The sequence below is a fragment of the Staurois parvus genome, unplaced genomic scaffold, assembly GCF_062004578.1.
Source record: "Staurois parvus isolate SC_StPar_1 unplaced genomic scaffold, SC_StPar_1.0 ptg001089l, whole genome shotgun sequence".
NCBI classification, from domain to species: Eukaryota; Metazoa; Chordata; class Amphibia; order Anura; family Ranidae; genus Staurois; species Staurois parvus.
Window position 1 is genome coordinate 979,389 of NW_028318885.1, and position 7,166 is coordinate 986,554.

Here is a 7,166-nt window from a genome sequence, read left to right on the forward strand (position 1 = left end):
TGTCTGTTTATGCACTCATCTTGAATATGTCCTAGCAGGTCAGCTTTCCCATCATATTGATTATTTTGAGATACCATTGAGGCATTGCAGTGCTAAATTTTACATAGCTCCAGGGTGTCACTGGCCATCTCAGCATACAGTAGGTGGATAAATGTTTGTTGTAGGGACTGAAGGCCTTCATGCTTTTGTACTCGGTTTTACTTTTTTTTTTAACACCCAACTGAACCTTGGTTAATGTATTGCTCACCCCCTAAAGGACCCGCTGAGTTGGCCCCAAGGCTCCTTCCAGATTATGAGGTTATGAATTACCATGAAACGCGTTAACATCTTCGTCAGGGAACTAATTGGAGAAGAACTTGCAAATATGCCAATATCCAGCATGCCTGCGCTAATTTGTGCACAAATTGTGCGCAGGCAAGCGTTTGTGTTCATTGGCGGGCGCACTGGCGCATGCAAGTTGTGATAGTGGCGCCAAATGACCTTTTGCTGGATGATCAGCAGCCCCTGTATCCTGTTCCAATGCGTGCTTTATTCTTGGATTTCCCCATTACTGACTCGGCTTGGTTCTGGACCTGTCCTGGCTCTGACATTGGCTTGTTAATACAAATTTTGCATCTGCATGCCTGCTTTTGCTGACCCTGGCTTGATCTTGACCTTTGTCCAGCTCTTGTTCCTAATTGTCCTCCTGTGTTTGACCCTGGCTCTGGCTTCGGACTCTGATTCCTGCTCAGCTCTGCTATCAAGATCCATTTACTTATCCAGAGTAAATCGGCCTTGTTGACTGCTCATCAGGTGTCTTCATCTGGAATTGTCAGGCAACTACATCACTGGCAACCTGTGCTTCTTTGGGTGCAGCATTCCCTGTCACCACTTTCAGGGGTGCTCTGCACTCAGCTGCAGGGGGAGCCCTCTCATCACTTTGGTCCCTGGCCAGGTACATGACAGTCATTCTCATCTGTACTCCATGCTCTTTGTGCTGTGATGGCTTTATCACATGGATTAACCACTTGCCCTCCAGAGGATTTACCTCCCTTGCTGAACAGGCCATTTTTTTGTGATCGGCACTGCATTACTTTAACTGCCATTTGCGCGGCCATGCGATATTGTACATAAATTAAATTGATGTCCTTTTTTCCCAAAAATAGATCTTTCTTTTGGTGGTATTTGATCACCTATGTGTTTTTTATTTTTTACAAATGGCAGAATATATGCTGGAATTTTTTTTTTCACTAGTAATGGCAGCGATCAGCGACTTTTTGTGGTACTGCGGTGAGTGTTTTGAGACTGGTTGGGAACTGACTAACTGTCACTGACATCCCCAGTGACACTAATACAGTGATCAGTGTTAATAAAAAGCACTGACACTGTACTAATGGCACTGTGCTGGAAGGGGTTAACATCTGGAGCGGTCACTGGGTTTACTGTGTGCTGTGTTGTGTTTTATTATGTAGACAAGCTGCTTTGCATTGCTGTACTGTGCAGAGCGATATGCAGAAGCCTGTTCATGCTGACAGGGGAGAGATCTGTGTTGTTTATATACAGACCTCTCCCGTCAGCTCTGCCGACGATCACCGAGTCCCGTCCGAGAATCGGTGGCTGGGACTCGGTGATTGACATGCTGAGGAGCCAATACCGTCGTGGGTAGGTATATATACACTTGATTGTGCACATCCCTGCTGCCCTTTAGCAGTTCTTCTGCTATAGGGCAGTTGGGAAGTGGTTAATAAAATACTGTACTGTGTGTGTGTGTGTATGTATATACAGCATAAATGAGTACACCCCTTTTAAAAAGCAAGATTTAATCTAGTTGCAGTAGGGCTCGTTGTCCGTGGGTGAAGTGAGCAGTGCAAGTGGATGTTGCGGGCCAGCGACTGAGGGTGCTAGGGGCCCAGCGTCGGTGGGAGCGGTAGGGCCGCGTGGCAGGCTTGACTCCGCCGGATTGGACAGGGCTTGGGCTGTTCAGTGGTAGGTGCCTGGCCGCATGGTGCCTGGAGCGGGGAAACTGATAGTGGAGGCTTACCCTCTTGATGCGGGTGGCGGAGGTGCGGCGTCATCTCGATTCTCGAGAGGTCTGGAGAGGTCCCTGGTCTGGGGTTGGGTGCTGGCTGATGCAGGGTGCTAGGCGGCCCGAAGCAGCCCCCAGGCAGGGCCGCCGGGTGCGGGCAGCTGGGTGTCGGTAGCAGGGTGTCCCGAGGTGGCAGCTGGGTGCCGGCGGCTGGATGCTGGTGGCCTGAGGTGGACTGAGAGCCAGTGGGGAGGGCTCCAGGGAGATGGGCAGGTCAGCGGGCTCGGTGGTGGAGCAGCAGTCCACCGTGGGGTTGAGCCAGTTCCTGGTGGTCAGCGGTGGTCAGCGAGGACCCAGGGCTGATGGGGAGGGACCTGGGGAGGCAGGCAGGTCGGCGGGAGCTGGGGGACGGAGCGGCGGCGGTCCGGGCGAATGTTCGGTGATCCGGGTCGGCTGCGGCAAAAATCGAGGGCGTGGCTTCGGGTGCACGGTAGGCCGCGATTCCCGGAGCTCCGGGAAAAGGTCCGATGGCCTTCCTTGGTGGCCAGGCAGGGACCGGAGTGTTCACTTTGATTATTACTGGTCACTTTGATGATTACTGGTCACTTTGATTATTCCCGGCGGGAATACACGTGTTACACTTTATTTGCACTGTTGCACGTTTATATGATATATATTGATTGAGTATTTATTTATTTATATATATGTTTGTTTTTTTAGTATTTAGCGCTGCACTATTTATTTATTTATTTGACTCACATTGGTAGGAGGTTAAGTGTCAGCAGCTATAGGGATAGGGCCTCATTCTGAGCGCAGGAAGTTGTTTCTTAATGTAATCTAATACATTTCTTTGCTAAAAAAAAATCCCAATACATGTAAATTAATTTGTTTATGTGAAAGTTATAGAGTTTACAAATGGAGGCATATATATACTTGATTTTTATTTTTTTACTAGTAATGGTGGCGATCAGCGACTTATAGCGGGACTGCAGTGGGCATTCTGACTATGCAGAGCCATACAAAGCAGTGTGCTGGAGCTGACAGGGCAGAGATCTGTGTTATTTATACACAGGTCTCTCCCTCATCGGAGATACTCGGCAATCACTGGGTGGTGGTGAGAAATCACCAGCCGTGACCCAGTGATTGACAGCTGAATGGCGGCGCTGGTAGGGCGTGCGTGCCCCCTACCCGGTACTGCAAAATCACGTATATATACGTGATTTTGCACACACGTGCCGCCCTGTAGCAGTATCTCTGCTATAGGGCGGCGCGGAGGTGTTTAACCATTAGCCGCCCGGCCAATGGCCGTTTAGCGGCTTCAGAAGTGCTGCGGCATTCCGGGTGCACCCGCACATGCGCAGTTTGCGGTAATGCAGAGCCTCGCAGCGGCGCGATCTCTCACCGGCCGTGTACCTCGGACACGGGCGATGACAGATCTGAGTACCGGCCCCGTTGCTGGTGCCATGTGACCTGCTGTGACCAATCACAGCAGGTCACATGACAGTTGTATACAATGGATGGCTTCATTCATGCCATCCATTGTATACTACTGCCTAGCTGTGAATGGCCACAGCTAATCACATGCAAATGTCATGTGATTAGCTGTGACCAAATCACAGCTAAGCACAAAAAAAAAAACCTGAATGAATCGATTTCATTCAGGTAAATGCTTGCTTATAGCAGAGTAATTCTTTTCTATAAGCAAATTGTGTAAAAAAAAAAAAAAAAAAATACTGATCACTTCCCCAAAGTAGTACAATGTACTACTTTGGTCATAGTACAATATGAAAAAAAAAATCTTAAAAAAAAATTAAAAAAATGTAATAAAAAATTAAAAATAATAAAAAAATAAAAAAAATAAAAAAAAATATATATATATTTTTTCATATTGTCACCAGTCAGTGTCCCTGTTCACCGCCATGCCAGTTATATGATGACGCTGTACTGCACTGGTGACAGTATGTAAAAAAAAAAATAGCGAAAATAATTTTTTAAATTTTTTTATTTTCCGAAAAATTATGACAAAAAAAATACTACTTCAAAAAACTCGCCATTCCTCTTATGAAGTACGTCGGACTGTCTACTCTGCAAAAAGGGGTCATTTGGGGGATATCTGTACTGTTCTGACATTCTTGGACCTCAAGAAATTAGATTGGCTGTCAGTACTTCAGGATTGATCTATTTTCAGATCTATACCATAGTTTGTGAGCTCTATAACTTTCCTACAAACTAAATAATACATCCTAATTTGGGTTATTTTCACCAAAGACATGTAACAGAATACATCTCGGCCTAAATTTATGAAGAACAATTATTTATTTGTAAACTTTTATAACAGAAACAAAGAAAAACGTGTTTTTTTTCAAAATTTTTGGTCTTTTTTTGTTAATTTAGCAAAAAATAAAAAACCCCAGCGGTGATTAAATACCACCAAAAGAAAGCTCTAGTTGTGTGAAGAAAATGATAAAATTTTAGTTTGGGTACAATGTTGTATGACCGCGCAATTGTCATTCAAAGTGTGAGAGCGCTGAAACCTGAAAAATGGCCTGGGCAGGAAGGTGTAAAATTGCATGGTATTGAAATGGTTAAAGCAATACAGCGATTTTGTATGCAACGAATGTGCTGCAACTACAAGGCAAGTGGTGCGGCCCCATTGATCTCACTGGGTGAGTTTGACAGGCAGCGCTGCTTATCAGGCTAGGCATACCAAGTTAAATTTGCTATGGCTGCGAAGCAAAGCATTATGACTACCACATATGTGCAACCTCCTTTGACTGCCTTCTTAGGATTTTGGTGGGTGGTCAGGGGGTGGTAAAAATGTGGCTGAACTGCTAATTTTTACCTCCTATGTGAATGAGTCTTTCCTGGATACTAGGGAGTTAAAAACTGACAGTATTTTATGGGTATTCTTTTGATGCTTTGTCTGTGTTTGAGTTCCTGGGCCAACACACCTAGCTATTCTAAGAAGGAACTCAGTATTCTGAATGCTAGTAATTAATGTGCAAGTCCAGCCAAAACTTGTTCCTTCGTTTTATATAGCGTGGGGAAGGAATAGAACACCTGTCAGGTTTTACTGCTTTCTGGGATTCCATTACAGCAATTACCCCTCACTTAGATTGCTTTTACACTGATCTGTTTTCTTTCCACTTTTGCATTTAAAAAAATCGGAAGAAAAAACGTGTGACCATATATTCCTATGGAACTCTTCACACTGATTTTTTTGTGGGTCTGGTGCCTTTATAAAATCCTGCTTGCTGCATTTTTGGTGCGGTAAAAAGAAAATCGCACCAGAAACACACCTCTTCATAGAAATCAATGCAAAATGCATAAAAAATGCACCCACGTTGCGTTTTTTGGTGCGCTTTTTGAGACATGTCTTGTAAAAAAACACAGTGCAAATGCAGCAAAAATGCTGCAAAAACGCATATGCTTTTTTTTTTTTTGCTATGGATCAGTGTGAAAGTGGCAATGGTGGCAATGGTCTCATCAGACAGGAAGTGAGGGAAATCTACATTATAGGAAAACAATCAGGTGCAGGGGTGGACTGACAACTCATGGGGCCCCCGGGCAATAGGGGATCATGAGGCCCCTGTGTCCTTGCCCAAACTCAAAAAAGCCTATGAAAAAGGTACCAGGGGCATCTCATTGGGCCCCCAACTGACCCCAGGCCCTCGGGCAGTGCCAGAGTTTCCAAATGGTCAGTCCGCCCCTGATCAGGTGTCCGGACATGCAAAAGTGATGTTTACATTTCAAGTGCGTCCGATGGACTATATCATCTCCTGGATTCTTATTTCTGCTTAGACTCCGTTGGCACCACCTGTCAGACTCGCCCACTGAGTTCCATGAGGTCACGCCGCAAACGTAAGTCCAAACACAGTTGCACTATGTTCCTGCAAGCTGGCTGGCAATTCCAAAAAAGTTTAAAAAACAACATCAGGAGGTGGCAGTAGCGCCTCCTGAACACCTGCCAGCTACTGCTATACCACCCTCTGAAAAGCAATGCACAGCAGATCACTTTTCAGGGGTGTTGAGCTTACCGCCTGTTTGAAGGAGCCCTTAATGTGGTAAGCTAGGTGTCAAACACACATATGACTCATTATATTTCCATGCTGCTTACATTTGTTTAAAGCTGTTGTCTTAGTATCAGATGACAACCATTTGCATTCAATGAGGGGAATGTGAATATCCAAGGTCCCGTCATTGTTTGCACATATAGTCAGACAAGCAACAAATCCCTTACTTTAAGGAATCTAACGTAGAATGCAATATATACGAGGGGTAATGGCGGAAGATTTAGCACTATCACGGATACTGAAAATAGAAACAATTCTTAATTGTTTCCATTGCTAGGAAACATAATCTTCCCCAGCATTAAATAGCATTTGATTTCACCTTTGAAGAATTGTAGGTATTGACTCGTACCTATGGTGAGTTTATAGCATGTTGTATACTTCCTCAACAATTCAGTTGAAACATTTTTTGACAGCTGGATTCAGTGCTGGTTGGAGCTTTGTTGTTATGAAAGGAACGGCATACACTCAGCAGAAGATTAAAGCTTCTTTACAGTGACAACAAACGCTGGTTTAAAAGCATAAAATCTTATTCAAGTACATATTCTTAAAGTAGAACTATAACCCCTACATAATTATAACCCCTATCAGATTTTTTTCACCATCTGTGTCCCATAGCCAAACAGGAAGTTGAAGGAAATCTCTACAAATTAAGAGAATTCCTTGGAGCCCCCAAGTCACCAGAACTAATGTCCCCATTGGAAGATTTCCCCTCTATTACTTTTCTTGGGAAAACCCAAAACTTGGGATTTTCTTTTACTATCACTTTCAATGATAACAGTAAACAGGACGCAGAGAAGGAGTCTTCTTAAAGCGGAGTTCCACCCAAAAGGGGAAGTTCCGCTTTAAAGATTGGTCCCCCGCTCCCCATTAAGGATTGTCGCCTTTGGAGGGGGGGGGGAGAGCGGGTACCCGAAATTGAGAGGTGCCCGCTCCCACTTCCACTGCGATCGCCTAGGTCAGTGGTGGGCAACCTTTTTTTTCAACTGAGCCAAATCTCACCAAAACCACGATTGAAATTTATTTTGAGAGCCACATTTTTAAAACTGAAAATACATCCCCCATATAGTAATTCATCCCCCATAGTCATT